Genomic DNA, 17085 nt, shown 5'->3' with positions numbered 1-17085 from the left:
ACATGAATTACCAGAAAAATCAGACAAATTGAAAATATTTTACCAAATTCTTAGCCAATCAAAAGTATAAAAGTCATGAAAGACAAAGGAAGATGGAAGATCTTTTCCAGATTAAAAGAGCCTAAAAGTACATAAAAACAAAATGAAACTGGGAATTCAGAATTATACCCTGGTCTAAAAAAAGAAAGAGGAAGGGGGAGAGAGGGAGAGGGAGAGGGGGAGAGACAGAGACAGAGAGACAGAGAACGAATAAACATGGATATTTAGCAAAATTTGAAATAGAATTAAATATTAATTTCCTAGATTCAATAATTGTGCTTATATAAAATGTTACCATTTGGAAAAGCTGGGTAAAGAGTATTTAAGAATTGGGAACTCTTTGTTCTTTTTTTTTTTTTTTCCAGAATAATCAGATACATGGATTTTCATTCACTATATTTTAAATATTCTGTACAACTTATACTACTATAATAATAAATTGAAATTTGAAGCAAGAAACTAATACGAAGGAAAATTCATTTCCAAATGCAAAGCAGTATGTTTGCTCAGGGGTGATTCACATTTATGTGTAACTTTGCATTTTCAAAAAGATGATTGTTACAATCGGTTATATCACCACTTAGTTATGTCTAAGTTGTGTCAAACATATGTTCCTTTAGAAAATTCTATTTAATATTATTACTTCCTTCAGTGACTTTCTCCAAACAGTGATAGAAGTACTTCTCAATGGACAGAATACACAAAGCTGTTTTTGACTACATCTCGATCATACTGACACCTACAATAAAGGCTTGACTCCAAGGGTGCCCGGCTCTAATTTGTGAATTATGTCCTGTTTGGAAAGTAACAATGAGGTTGTAAGTAGCAACAGTACTTACTCATTATCAAAAAATAACAATTTTAGGTATCTTTGTTTTGAATTTCTGTGATTTAAGTCATCCAGTTTCTTCAGACTCTGCACTCACTCCCTTTGACCAGCAATCAGCTGTGACCATTCCAGAGATCTGAATTCTGACTTTCAGGACAATCCTTCTTAAAATATTCCACAGAGCAACAAAGTTTGCAACTACCACCATCAGCACAGAGTCCTTTGGGATGATCAGGACAAGATCTGGACAGTTGTCTCATTTCCCCACAAACAAACATTTCACAAAAGGAAATTAACCAAGAGCCGGGGCTACTTTAGCCCTGCCCTTGATTATTTTGCGCTCTGTGGACCCAGACCCAGAACACGTTCCAGTGCCCATATCTTGATTTTCTAGGGCAACTGGGCAATCTACAGTTGTATGACCAGGTTTTCTGCAATGGAAACATACCATTGTATTTCTCTTTGCTGCTTGTCATTCATTGTTTTCCTTCCCATAAGACTGTCTTTCTTTAAAGCAACTGCAATTTATTCCCTTACTGCCTGATCGTTGCTATCATCTCCGCATCGTGAACCACATGTGAGTTCTGCCTTAGGTATTCCATGAATCCATTCACACCTTCATTTAGGTACTCTTCTTTTCCTGTTTTGCTTGTGATGCATCACTTTCAAGGGAGAGCCTATTGGCTTCAAGTTGTTTGTGCTTTGGCAGATTTTGTCCCTCAAAGGACTTTGCGTATCTTCCCATGATGTTGCAGGCAAGGGTCTCTTGTTATATGTGGTGGTAACTTGTGCCCACCTGGTCACAGTTTCATTGGAGGTATCTTATCAGTTATGCCTGAACCCCCTAGAGCGGTCAGCAAGCCAGAGAAGCCTAACCCCCTATGGCAGCAACGGCACTCAACACTAGAGGTAGGAATTTCTTGTTATATTTTTGTGACTTTTGTATAAAATTATTTCAAAATGAAAAGTTAAAAAGCAATAAATAACAAAAATAAACTTCAAAAGATAATTCACCAATTTTGAGAAGCAAAAACTTGAGCAGAAATACTCCCAATTTCCTTGCCAAAACCTTTGCTTTCCCAGAAGTATTGTGTTCATTTATTCAAGGTATTAACCATTCTCATACTACTAAATCTAAAACTCTAAGCACATTTTGTGGTTGGTCTTGTTGGGTTATCCTTGCCTTTTCTCTGTTTTCTCTGCATTAGCCCTGGGCACTGGTTATATTTCTAAGGCTTCTAGTTAGGCTAAGTCAATTGTATACTACTGGAATTTATTTGCTTAAAGAAAAGCAAAATTGCATCCAAAACAAATATATATATACTGTTTTATTACATTACAATATCAGTATATATATTAAAATGGAAATTTTCTCTTCATGACTCAAAGAAAAAATGTAATTATTATTATGATACTATTTAATCACTGTATCTGCAAATAAAAGTGAGATTCCAGATTGAATCCTGGTCCAAAAAAAATATTACATGAGTAATTGACAAAATTTTTAAAATAAAACTGCATAAATGTTAATTCCCTAGTTTTGATAATTACATTTATATAAAATGTTATCATTTGGAAAAGGTGAATAAAGGGTATACAGGAATTCTGTGTTTGTCTTGTTTTGTTTTTTCAGAAAAATAAGCTGATAGCAAATGCATTTTCATTCAGTATCTTAAAAATATTGTGACAGCTTCTATATTGAAGATAACAACTCTTTTCATGAAACAGTCAATATAGAGAACCAGTGTTCCAATGAGCTTATTCAGACATTAGCAACATCAAAAGAGGATATATGGTTGATCTAATCTTTACTTGGTCTATATGAGCATGAACAGAGACTCCTATAACACCTCACACACACAAATCACACACAAACTGCTTATCTATAATACTTGCAATTATGTCGTTCCCATTCTTAAAACACATCTCAACAAACAAAACGATGTCTCCAATTTTCATTAAGGAAAAAGGTCCAAACATCTAAATGCTGATTTCAAAGCTTTGCATAACCTGGCCCCTTTTCAGCCTCCTTCTTGTTTCTTCCCACATGAATCCACCTTTTTACTTGCTATTGTCAAAACATTCCATGCTGGAACACCTCTGTCTGGTGCTGATTCCTCTCTCTAGAATTTCATAAACTCTAATCAATGAAGTACCAACTAAGATTCACGTGACCTTTATATCCCTCACTGTAACCCAGTTTTTTCTTCTGAGCTCCAGATCATGTTTTCAAATGTTTACTGGCCATCTTCAGTTTGATGTCTCACAGTTCTTCAAATTTGTACAGATCTCATAAGAGTAACGACTTTACCTACCACCCAAACACAATTAATGAATGAAACTACATTTCAATAATTTCCTGAAGTAAGAAATAGTTTCATCCTTAATTCACCTTTCCCTTGCCACCTAATATATACTCTGGTGTATCTTTTGAATCTGTGACCAGATAATCTCCTGAGTTCAACAACTTCTTTCTATTCTTACTCTAATGTTCTAAACAGCCACTAACTTTTATCAGCTAGATTATCATAGCAGCCTCAAACACAACCCAGCACATCCCAGTCTCCACACTACAACCAAAGTAACTTTCTAAAATGCAGGTATGATAATGTCATTGTCAGCTTAAACTCTTGCTCTTACAATGAAACACCAAATCCTTAACATGAATTCTAAATCCCTTTGCAATCTGGCTAATGCTTAGCTATCCAGTCTAATTTCCCTTCACTTTATCACTATTGTGCTCCAAACATACAGTAGTAGTGTCAGTTCCTTAAATATACTCTACTGCCTATAGTAGGCAGCCTTTAAAACAGCCCCTAAAAATCTTTGCCTCATGCTATTCATGATGTTATATAATTCTCTTCTTTTGAGTGTGGGTTTGACTTAGTGACACATTTCTAACAAACAGAATATGGCAAAGATGGGATGTCACTTACAAAATTAAGTTACAATAAGACTCTAGCTTCCATCTTGCTTGCCTTACTCTCTCATTTCTTGCACTGATGGAAGCCAGCTACCAAACTGTGAGATGCTCTATGGAGAGGCACATGTAGCAAGGAAGTAATTTTTCTGATCAACAGCCAGATGAAATAGAGAGGAACTGAGACTCTCAACACAACAAATGATAAGAGACTGAAACTTGGTCAAAACCATATTAATGACCTTGAATGTGAATTCCTTACCACTGCAACTTAGAGATGACTGCAGCCCTGCCCAACAACTTAACTGTAGCATTATGAGACCCTGAAGCCAGAGGACCCAGCCAGTACATGCCTGGATTCTTGATGCACAAAAACTCTTTGTTGTTATTGTTGTTTCTAGCCTCTAAGTATAAACCTAATTTGTTACTCAACCATAGAGAGCTTATACAGTGCCCATCATATCAAGGATTTGCAAAACATATTTCTTCTGCCTGTAACATTTTCTGTTCCTCTATTTTCCAACTCCTTTTATTTACTACTTTCTCATTCCTCCTCCCTCCGCTTTCTCTTTCTCCACGCACCCTCCTTCTATTATTCTTTAAGTACTATTTTCTTCAGTGTTTTTTGTACCCCTAAGTGTGAGACAGAAGTCTTTCCTGTGTAGTTTTCCTAATATAAACACGAGCATCTCCCACTAGATCATAGCTCTATATTTTCCACAGTTATATCTCCATGCCTTATATACCCTAGTCCGTAATGTATATTTATTACTTTTTTGTCATTGTTGTTAATAAATGTGAAAACTACTGGCAAAATCTAAAAGGGGGTTATTTTATTAGTCATTATAATATATAAAAATGAGTTTTAAGGTACAGGAAAATAAAACAACTACTTTACAATAAATAAATCTAAAACCAATGGTTTACTGACCGATATATGCTGATAGAGCAACTTCAGGATATAAAAGAAGAAAGAAACAACAGTCTTGATTCACATATGTATGTGGTTCCCAGCTACCTAAAAGTCATTTACTTCTTCACCTCCAGAAAGCCAAAATTGGACTTGCTAGTTTGTTAAAACTCTTCCCATTCTGGGCATTTGGCACATCAAAAGACCAGATGGTCACTTACATCAAAGAATCCTGATGATAAAAGAGATTTTTCACCTAGATCAAACCCAAAAGACTCCGTGGAATATTGATTTATTATTGGGCTCTTATTCCAAGATCAAACAGGTCCCAGTGCAGCCAGATATCAATCTGAACTAGGTATCAGTTAAGCAAGCAGATGAAACCAGTCAAATGCCAGGACTTACATACAGTCATGAAAACTGAGGTTCCAGAAGACAACCTCAGCTCACATCATTACAAAAACTGAAACAGCCTGTTGATTTGGTAAGACTAAAGCCACCTCCTGTGAATTACAGAAGGGTGTGAGTAAAGATTGATAATCAATAAAATGAAATCAACAAAAATAAGTCAATAATTTACTAAATATTTACTTGTTGTGTAATAGTAAAAAGAACCAACTTTTTTTTAAACATCTACTGGACATCAAACACTGTGCCAATGCTTTGCATCAATTATCTTGTTTACTCTCTCACTGAAATTATAATAAAGTAGGCAGATAAGGAAACCAAAGGTAGGACAGTTTGGGCAACTTCACCAGGATCACAGTCTTAATAAAACTCTGAGCTGAAATTTGAAGCTACAGTTTACTTCAAAGTCAATGTTCTTTCCATTACGTGACAAAGTACTTCCCTTCTACATGAATAAAAGAAGACTGCCAAAATCCTGTGGATTTAGAGGGCCCATCCTGGCCTTCTTCTGCTTATGCCATGAACTAGGTAAAACCACAGCATCAAAAGAACATGCCCACTAGAGCCTGTACCCACATGTTAGTCCACAGTCCGGTCAGCTAGGGCTTGAGATTTGTTTGCCCAAACATTTCTGGGTCAAATTAAGACAGATTATAGCACATTCAAAGCCCTGCAGGATGGCCGAGGGGCACTGTGGTGGAGGTGGGAGATTTTGTGTCTTGGTGGTTCCAGCAAGAGCTGCATGGAACAGGAGAAGGAGAAGAAAGGGTGGCAAGAGTTTGGCATGACCCTCCCCGAGTCACTCCATTCTGAGAGTTCAAGGAAGCTAAGTTCATACCTGCCTTCCAGGCCAGAATAAAGGCACATATTTGTCAATGTAGGGAGACAGAATGTATTTTATTTAACAGTATATTCACTTATTTAAAACTTTTAGCTATTTAGAAATATGGTTTGTGGCCTTCCATTAGTATTCTTACTCTGAACACCATGAATATTGTGGAGGGGGACTGGGATATAAGCATATATTGATTGATTCAGGGAAGAAAAAAATTACTTAATTCAGAAATGTCTCAGGAGTGAGATTATAAATATAGTTTGTATCATATTTAGAAATTCTGGTTATCCTACCTACTTCAAAAAAAAAAGATTTGAAGTGATATATATTAAAGGACTACAGGAAATCAGACAAAATAGCAAAAGGAAATTTTCAACCACAAAAACAAAAGGAGAAAGAAACATAAAAATGGAGGCTGATAGAGTTTATAAATAGCCATAAAGGGCACATGCACTTAAATCGACTCTGTTCTACTTACACTGAGAATCTTGAAAGCACTTAACTTTAAGTCACATGGCTCTTACAGACCAAAGAATTGTATTAAGTGGAAGTCTTTCCACACTGTGAATACTACACAGCGTGAAGCTGAAAGACTCCTCTGTGAGTTTGTTAGCATAATTGGATATGCTGTTCTCCCCACCTGAAATTTTTTAAGAGCAAAAGAAAGGACCAGCCAAAAGACAAACGCTCCAGGCAAACTCTATCCTTGGACAAGAAGCTTTTCAGCCCTTGAATATCGTCTTTCCTGCAATATCCACATATGGAAGTAGACCAGCTAGAATCTCAACCGTAAGTTGGAGAAGTACATTCTACCTCTGCAGATAACAAGGAAATAATTCATCATTATACACACTATGCTTCTAAAATGTTTTTTAAACAATTTGCATTTAATAATGTAGTTATAATTTTTAAATTATTTTTTCTATCTTAGTAAAATGTAAAATGTCTGTTTTTGTGAACTCTGATAACAAATACTTTCTGTATTGAAGATTGGTGCAGATGGCATTGGGAGTAGAGTGAAGAATACATTTATGTATTTGTTTATTCATTCATTAAATAGTCATTGAGGGAGTGCTTGAGTGCTTTCTCTCCTGAAAGGTAATGTACAAGCTTTTCTCAATAATAAATCAGGCAGAGAGTGAGGTACTAAGTAGATAACATCAGACTTGGCCCAGCAGTCTTGGAGCCTATAGTACAGTGAGAGTTAGAAAACATTTCCTATACAGAGCACATATTAAATATTTCAGGCTTTGTGAATAAAGAAGCAAATTTGAGGTTATAATGTAGGTACTTAGCCAGAGAGAAAACAAATTTCTATTAATTTTGTCTGGAGCCATACCAAAAAACAAACCAACCAACCAGGGTTATGGGGATAGATTTAGTCTACAGCTATTGTGTGATGACATCTTGTATAAGTGTATAGTCATCCTTCACCAGTAATTCTGGACTTTGTGTGAATTAGCAGAAGCTGGGCCATAATTTATCAAGATGTTTTCACCCACCCATTTATTCATTCACCCATTCATTCATCAAATATTTTGTAACCTTTCACATTGTGCCAGACCCATATAAAGCTTAACTTTTAGTGCATCCTAACACTCTATTTTATTTTCATAATTACCCATTTAATAAGTATATGAAAAAAAATTACACACACATTGTCCCAAGTACTCCATGCACCGTAACACCGAGAAAGTATGAGCTTCAATTTAAAGATGAGGAAACTTAGAGACAATTTAAGAATAAGGGTGTCTTAAAATATTCTCATTGACACTAAAAATGTGGTTTTTTTGTTGGTTGGTTGTTTGTTTTGGAGTCTTGCTCTGTCACCCAGGCTGGAGTGCAGTGGCATGAACTCGGCTCAATGCAAGCTCCGCCTTCTGGGTTCACACCATTCTCCCTCCTCAGCCTCCCAAGTAGCTGGGACTACAGGTGCCCGCCACCATGCCTAATTTTGTTTCTTTATTTTTAGTAGAGACGGGGTTTCACCGTATTAGCCAGTATGGTCTCAGCTAGTCTCAATCTCCTGACCTTGTGATCCACTGGCCTCAGCCTCCCCAAGTGCTGGGATTACAGGCGTGAGCCAGTGCACCTGGCCGGTTAAAAATGTGTTTTAAGCATAGCCTTGTGTGGTCTTTCTTGGTCTCTTCAGCAGACAAGAGGAATGCAATGGGAGGACCACACCTTTTATTCAAACATCCAGTTAGTCATTAATCCATTTATCCATTTCTTCATTCGTATTTATTGAGACTGTACTATATATTTAGCACTGAGTATTAAGATATATACCTAGCCACAGAAAACAGAGTATTTAGTGCCTTAGCAATTGATGCCTATCTCTCCTGAAAGGTAATGTACAAGCTTTTCTCAAGAAAAGGCTTGAGAAAAAGAATAACTTGAGTACTTGGGATCTGGCTGGTCATTGCTTTCTCCCTGGACCTGCTTATTTACGCAGATGAGAAGGTCACATTACCACACCACACACACCCAACCCCTCCCTTGTACATAAAATATCTGAAAAACAGTCATGATGTAGTGCCATCAGCACCAATATCTATCTTTAGTTTGAATGTCCTGCTACACAGAATGATTTTAAATTACCCATTCACATTCAACTTTCAGTCAAGCAATTCCCTGAAATAAATCTGTAACAGCTCTGGTCCCACTCAGCTCCTGTGGGCTCTTGCTGTAGGCTTAGCACATTGGAAAATATTTCTTGCACAGATTGAGGAAAACAACTTGGAAATGTTCTCTTTTCTAAAATGCATGAGATAATCAGCATAAAAGCTGATTGGTAATAAAAATCATCCTTTATTTGTAGTTGTCTAGATGCCATATCACATCTTAATACTTTATATGCATTACCACACATAAATCCTCACAGCCTCTTTATGATGAAGTTAGGCTATTATTTTCATATACAGTTGAAAAAAATGGAATCTTTCAAGCTTAAGTTGCTTCCTTTATAGTGGATAGTGGAGGAAAGATTCAAACAAGCATTCTAAATCTAGGAGCCTGAATTTTAGTACTTCACTATAGAGCTGTTTGCTTAGTTGCTGCTCTAGGAAATATTCTTGCCCCTGAATGAAATAGAAAAAGGAAAGTGTGGCAACAGCTTAAATAAACTAATCATGCAGAAAGAAAAATGCCACACTTCTAATGTTGATCACCTGGGACAGATGGGTAATGACAATTGTCATCTTTACATATCTTTGTATTGTATTGGTTTTCCTGTTACAACAGGATGTATTAATTTTGGAATTTAAAAAACAGAAAAACTGAGAACAGAGATTTTTTTTTAAAAAAAGGACAAAGAGGGAAAGAGAAGAAATGAACAAAGAAATGAAGGAAAGAGGACTAATAATAGGATCAAGCATGTTAGAAATTTCAATATTGATAATGACGTATAGTTGGGAAAAAAATGATAGAAAACAGCTATAGATTGAATTGAATAAAGGAATGAATAAATGACTTTCAGGCTTATGGATTAATTTTTTCATGATAAAAGACAAAATATCAAGATTTTGGAATTTACCTAATTACATTTGTGGAAAAAATCAAGCTGGTTTGGAGAGTTCTTATTTCCATCCCCCAGCCTATAACCCCCTTAGGTCATTACTCTCACTGTATGTTCCTTAGAAATATCCAAGAGCCTCGTCACAAGATTGGACCATCCAGCTAAAGCTACAGGTGAAGCACTTCACTCTACCACACCATTTATCTTCCCTCTACCCCCAAGAGACACACATGATACGAAGAACCCTTGATGGTTATCGACAAAATTCAACCTCTTGTCTTCACTGAAGCTTCTTTCTTTCTTATTCCGGGAAAGGCATACGACTGCCTCATTCTTCAAGATGTCCACTGATGAGAAATAATAATTTTTCTTATTCTTATATCCTAGGTCCCATCTATGTTCACAGTCTGAAATGTATTAATTACTTCTAGCCTCAAGAATTATGATAGCCATTTCAATTCATTATTATGATAAAAGCACATAGTGGACAAATGATTACTACCCTCTGCACAATTAGTCAGTTTATATTAATATTCATTTATATTCATTAAGCCATAAGCAGGTATTGGTTAAGTGTGAAACCACATGACAAATGGTATGCCTGTGTGGTATTATACTAATTTGGGAAGTGAATTCTAAATTTCCATCTATTGGAAATTAAATTTCCAATAGGAACTAAGTTTCCATCTATTGCTTTGCTATTTCAAGCTCATTTAAACCTCCATCAGAAACTTCATACTTGGCTCCTAATGATAGTCCACTGGGTCTGTCATTTCATAGGATCGACCTATACAGTTACTAAGGCATTCAGAGCAGCAGTTTTCAACTCTGATGTACATTAGAATTACAAGGGGATCTTTTAAAAAATTGATGTTTTGGCCTTACCCCAGATAAACTCAATCAAAATCGCTGAGGTATGCATGGGGCTTGAATATCACTGTTTTTTGAACATCACAAGGTGCTTCTAATATAGAATCAGAACTGGGAAACGATGAGTTAGACATTTAAGTGGGAAGCAAAGTCTAAGGATAGAATCTTTAGGGGGAAATGATCTGGGTAGGAGCTTTTCTTATCTATACCCTTGGATTATAAGGCAAAGAAAAAAATGCCTTATTGCTCATTATTCTAAGTGGAGATTTGGAGCTTGTTCAAAAACACTTGGAAAATAGATGGAAAGTTAAAATATATGTCAAGTCAAAATCCTCAAAATATTAGATATTAGTTTTAGTGAATTTGGGGCACATTTCAACTGGCCTGCCAACTTTCAAGTCCTCTGCAATTATATTCCAAAATGTACTTGAAACAAGCTTAATTTATTCTTTTATCTTCTCTTTGATGTAACTATAGATGGAAGTAGAACGCAATGTAATTGTGTTATCTCAGACAATAAAACAAATCATCTACCACAGAGAAGTAATCATGCCATTTAAATTTGTCATGGTTGCCTGAACACCTGTCATCTTTTATTTTTAGGGCCCGACTATATTCCCCTAATAATTCTAGTTGAAAAAGAATCATCAACACAGCAAAATATTTCTTCAGGAAAATTACATGCAAGTGAAGCATCTCATCAACATGTAAGTACAGCACAGGATGGCGTGAAAGTTTCTAGGGAACACTCACATTCAAGAGAAATTAGCTTCATTCAGTTTTTTTCTTTTTTTTTTTTTTTTTAACAGAAAGGAAGCTATCTTAAAGCTCATTGGCTATATTTCTTTTGATGAGATTCTTATTAATTCACTCAGATACAATTAAAAATACTGAAGGTGGTAATAAATTCTGCAACCAAAGAAGTACTGAAGGAATCTCAAAGACAATATTTTAAGTCATAGGGGAGTGTCCAGTGTGAAATTTTACTTATTCATAAATACCATGCTGTTTTAGCTTATAATTACAAACAAGCAGTGTAGCCAGTGGAAGGAAGGTATCCTTTTTTTTTTTCTTTCTTTGAGACAGAGTCTCGCTCTGTCGCCAGGCTGGAGTGCAATGGTGCAATCTCAGCTCACTGCAACCTCCACCTTCCGGGTTCAAGCAATTCTCCTACCTCAGCCTCTCAAGTAGCTGGGATTACAGGCATGCACCACCACGCCCAGCTAATTTTTGTATTTTTAGTACAGACGGGGTTTCACTATGTTGCCCAGGATGGTCTTGATCGCCTGATCTCGTGATCTGCCTGCCTCAGCCTCCCAAAGTGTTGGGATTACAGGAATGAGCCATCATGCCCAGCTGAAGGAAGGTATTCTTAAAGAATGCAGATACGGGGCTTCAAAGCCCAACTATTACAAATCATTTAATACCATGTTAATAATTGCTCATAATTGGCAGAGACTAGTTTCCAACTTCTACACAAAGTGTTGGCAAATTTTCTATAGAGTCAAATAGTAAATATTTTAGACTTTTTTTCTTTTTCTGAGACAGAGTCTTGCTCTGTAGCCCAGGCTGGAGTGCAGTGGTGCGATCTTAGGTCACTGCAGCCTGCACCTCTGGGGTTCCAGCGATTCTCCTGCCTCAGCCTCCCAGGTAGCTGGGATTACAGGCACGCTCCACCACACCTGGCTAATTTTTGTGTTTTCAGTAGAGATGGAGTTTCACCATGTTGTCCAGGCTGGTCTTCAACTCCTGAACTCAGGTGATCCACCCGACTCGGCCTCCCAAAGTGCTAGGATTACAGGCATGAGCCGCCATGACCAGCCTATTTTAGAGTTTTTGAAGCATACAATCTCAGTTGCAACTACTCAACTCTGTCATTATAGCATTAAAGCAACCATAGACACTGCATAAACAAATGGGCATGGCTGTGTTCCAATAAATTTATTTACTAGCAGTGGTCTTTGGTAGGCAGCTAATAGTTTGCAAACCCCTAATTTAATTAAATTGCTTAAAAGTGAAATTCTGCCTCTTGAAACCTGACTCTTAAAAAGTGGTTTCAGGGAAAAGATGAGTAAAGACTAGGAGCCTGAAGGCATGCAACAAAAACATCTAAGTTTTGCAAAAGTTTTCTTTTAAATGAATTAACGTGATTCTGGTGTATTTACTAAGTGACGCGTGCATTTTACTTTCACATTTATTGCATCTTTACGTGAGACCCCTTTATGTTTTAGAATAATGTAATTCCTTTTCCTTTTTCCATTTCTCAAGACCCCCACAATCTAGAGGAAAAGAAAGTGAACTGAAAACTCTGTAAACTGCATCATATTAGACATTTTCTAAGAGTCTTCACACTAAAAAACATACCACTTGGCAGAAATATGATTGAGGCCAGGAGGTGAAATCCCAAGAGCACATATTAACTCAGCTCTGTTTACTAAGATAGTCATTAGAAATATGTGAACGGAGGAGAACTTGGCATCAATGTTGCCAGAATTATAAACTCTGCTTTTTACATTTATTCCTTTTACATTCATAATGGATTTGCAGGGCTACATTGTCAAGGCCTCTATTTCAGGTCACTGAAAGGATTCTGCAACTCTGAGACACATTTTCCAAGACACAGAAATAGTTTAGGACCAGGTTGTTTTTTTTTTTTTTTTTTTTTTTTTGTGTGTGTGTGTGTGTGTGTGTGTGTGATTAACCTTTGTAGAGCATGTTCTGTGAACCTAAGAAAGGATGTGTGAAATTATGGATTTATTTACTACTATTTTCAGTCCTTTAAGAGACATTAAAGAGGATTTAATAAAAGCGTTGTAGAATGTATAACAGAGTTTCTATTTCTCAAGAATAGGCACTGGAGAAGGGAAATAAAAGAATATGTACCTCTGGTCCTCATTTTCCTACCTTGGGTGGAATCTGCAGACTCGTTCTTTATTTTTCTCATAGTGCTTAGTCTTAATATTGAGGACAGTCAGAAAAGTTGAGGAATGTAAAGTCAAATTTATAAACCTAAGAGTGGTCTGAGCTGAGAATTCAATAAATGTTAGCTATAATACTGTTATTAATAATATAATGAATAATAAGTATTATTACCAATGATGTAGATATACAAATGACATATGGAGAAACAAATGTTTCTTTCAGAACAAAAGGGAAACTATGTTAATGAATAATGTAATTTTAAAGTCAGTACTATTATAACTTTGATAATTTGAATCTGTCAGAAGCAGGTGGAAAAATAAACAATAAAGAGCATATAACAGGAGTTTTAAACTATGAAACTACTAGAAGAGAAAAACTATTCTCCTACACATTCACTAAGAAACTTTTATAAAATGTGTTGGGCAGTAGCAAAAGAAAGGAGAATGTAAGTGTGGAAGAAGTACACATGGATTTATGTCCACACATGTATATACTCACAAAAATATTAGAGTCATGCAGTTTAAAAGAAGTCAAAAATTTTAATGGAAATTTGGAACCCAAAAATAAAGGCTAAAATATTGTATCTAGTGTCTGAGTGGCTGCTAAATTAGTAAAAATATTTAAAATGGAAAAGGTGAATAGTTGGAGTCAGAAAAGATGTAATGGTTTGATGATGTTCTACTCCTTTCCTGGCTGTTCCTGTTTCAAAATGACAAATAGGCAAACTTAGTAGAGTGTAGATTGATTCAAGGAAGGTATGGCTGTGTAAAGACAGAATCTGTCAAAATGCTTAAAGGCAGCACGTAAATATTTTAAAGTACAATATTTTCCACAGCCGTGGGACAGCTGAACAAAAGTTTTCAGGTATAAAATAAAATAAGAAACTATAAAAACAATTTTTCGGCAAACACGTTTGCACTTACGTTTTTAGGACCCAAGTAAAGGTAAAAGCAAAAACTATATATATTTGATTCACTGGATACAAACAGACATAGCATTGGTGCTTACCAAATTCTAAGTAACCAATCAAAATATAGAAACTCTAGATTACAAACTCCAGAAAGAAAACCTATCTAAATTCTAATACTAAACTTTCCATATTGTAACATACTCAGAAGGCATGTAATGAATGATGAGAGTCTTCCTCCTGGATACTGTGTTAGTAAACATCCAATCAAAGAACCAGAAAGAAACTAATGTAGAATCCAAACCATTTAGTGTTAGACTTACAGATTGAAAGACTGTGATTTTAAGATTCTGTGTGCGACGAAAAGCTTATTTTTATTTATTTATTTATTTATTTTATTTTTTTTTTTGAGACAGAGTCCTGCACTGTTGCCCAGGCTGGAGTGCAGTGGTACAATCTTGGCTCACTGCAAGCTCCGCCTCCCAGGTTCACGCCATTCTCCTGCCTCAGCCTCCAGAGTAGCTGGGACTACAGGTGCCCACCACCACACCCGGCTAATTTTTTGTACTTTTTTAGTAGAGACGGGGTTTCACCGTGTTAGCCAGGATGGTCTCCATCTCAGGACCTCGTGATCCGCCCGCCTCGACCTCCCAAAGTGCTGGGATTACAGGCGTGAGCCACTGTGCCCGGCTAAAATCATATTCTTTTTTGCCTTTCCTGTGTCCCCCACCCAATTCTGACATTTATTATGTTGATCCAGGTGAGATTACCTCCTCATGACTCTATTTTTTTTCATTGCTTAATGATTAGCATAGACATGTTTCTCTCTGTCCTGCACAACAAGCAAGATAAACCCAGTCATCATGACCCAGCAGAAGGTTCCAGCTCTCTTTCCATAAATGTTTTCAAAATGTTACTTATTAATACATAAGTAAATTTATTATTGTGTAATATATAGTGCTATGTTTTGCAATGCCAGCATAAGTAGACAGCTTGTGAATAATATTTTATAAAAAAAATTAGAAATCATGGTCAATTACTTCCCAATTTTAATACTATCTTTTTGAAACAAATACCAGAGCATTTTAAAAGGCTTTCCAAGCCTTGGATTAATAACACACATGATGTCACCTAACATTGGGTGACAGGCCCCTGAGATGGCAGTGGTGTATTACTTCACTTCTTGTGTGTGCCTTGTTGTTCACAGCAAGATGGTTACCTGTAATCTGGTCTCCAGAGGTTTTATTTATTCGTACTGCAGCATCCACTACTTTCCTTGAATTTCTCTTCTGTGGTCTAATCACAAGTATAAAATCCTGCATTCCTTCTATTCATTGTATTTCTTATCTGACTACATTGGAAAACTGCAACTGTACTCTTTTTCTCTGAGATATTGTAACATCATTTAATAAGTTATTAAGTAGATGATAATCTAACTTCATTCTCATAATGGACTTTGTAAGTATTTTGAATTTCATGTTTCATTGTTCTTCCATTAAATGCAATTTGTACTTTATATTAAGGGATGACAGAACCTCCTAAAATGGATTAGTTAGCTATTTAGGAAACTTATCAAAGGCACTTGTTTTCTATTTTTTCAAGCCACAATAAACCAGTCCGAATGTGGATATCATGAGTCCGTGTTTCTTCAGAAAATTCTCTTTATTGCATACTAACTGTGGGCTGCTTGTGTGATATAGGTCAGAAAATACAAAGTTGCTATATATATATATATATTTAAGGCATCTTCTGCTTTCTTCAATCCCAGCTAGAGATTTATAACTTCACTGATTTCTCATTGAATTCTCATAAATTAATCATTTTGATATGAATTTTGGTTCATATCTTTCTTCTCCATGACTACCTTATTGCCTATAGAATACAGTCTAAATTCCTTAGACTGCAACTTCACTTGTCCTGTATCTTCTTCTAATTAACGTCAATCACCACTAATTTCTCGAATTCCACTACTTTAAAAGAAGCTTCCCAGACTAGAAGAAATTCCCTTTCTTTGCAGTATCACTTACCCTGCAATTTTACCTTAGCGCAGTTAACACAGCTGCAATTAATTATGTCACTTGTTTTCTCTTTCTGGCCTGGGATTCATATTTAAAGAGAGAACCTCAGGGCCTAGCATAGGGCCTTACCTACCGTAAAAACAACAAATATTTCTTTAGTGGCTGTTTAATTAATGTTTTTCTCTTCCTCTTCACACTTACGAAATGTTACTTCACACAGTTCTTTCTTTTCCCACTGAAATAGCTGTATTGCATAGTAGGTGATTTCACCCACTCTATTAGTTTTCACTACAAATTTTATATTGATGACTGTGAGATGGAATATTACCAGCCCAGAAAAGCTTCCTATTGGACAATTCTAGTACAATTTCCCATAGGTATCCAAACTCCATAGAATTAAAATTTGGCTTTACCTTCTGAGACAGCCTGTGGGAGAGGGTCCGTGGAGAAACTCCAACCAGCTTGCCCACAGAGGTGGAGGCTGGGGAAGGTCATGACGTTTGCAGCAGGAAGGAGCCTGAGCCTTGCCCCTCCTCTTCCTGTGTGGAACCTGGGATTCTAACCCTCTGGCCGGAAGTGGCGTAGGGGAGGGACTCTGGCCTTGACAGAGTATCTGTTTCCATCTGTTTTTTTTTTTTTCCTTTTCACCCAGTAAAACTCTTCTTTACTCATCCTTTAAACTGGTCTGCGAGCCTAAGTTTTCATGGCCATGAGATGGACAAGAACCCCATCTTTAGATGAACTAAGGAAAAGTCGTGCAACATTTTTGCAGCAACGCGGAGGCTCCAGAAGCCCTGAGTGAAATGGGGACTCAAAGCTTCTCACTGTTGCTTCTCAGCCTTTTAATCTTCAGACTTCTGACTGTGGGGGAAGCCACGCCTCCACCCCGCGTAGCTCCCTGGCCTCTTCA

General features: G+C 36.5%; 1 pseudogene; it reads right to left on the bottom strand.

Annotated features, from left to right (window-relative positions):
- Positions 1–884: 884 nt before the first annotated feature.
- On the bottom strand, positions 885–16670 carry LOC116477226 (zinc finger CCHC domain-containing protein 9-like; annotated as a pseudogene).
- Between the last annotated feature and the right edge of the window lie 415 nt (positions 16671–17085).

The sequence above is a fragment of the Hylobates moloch genome, unplaced genomic scaffold, assembly GCF_009828535.3.
Source record: "Hylobates moloch isolate HMO894 unplaced genomic scaffold, HMol_V3 SCAFFOLD_11, whole genome shotgun sequence".
NCBI classification, from domain to species: Eukaryota; Metazoa; Chordata; class Mammalia; order Primates; family Hylobatidae; genus Hylobates; species Hylobates moloch.
The sequence above is the reverse complement of the archived record's forward strand: the minus strand, read 5'-3'. Positions and strand labels throughout refer to the sequence as shown.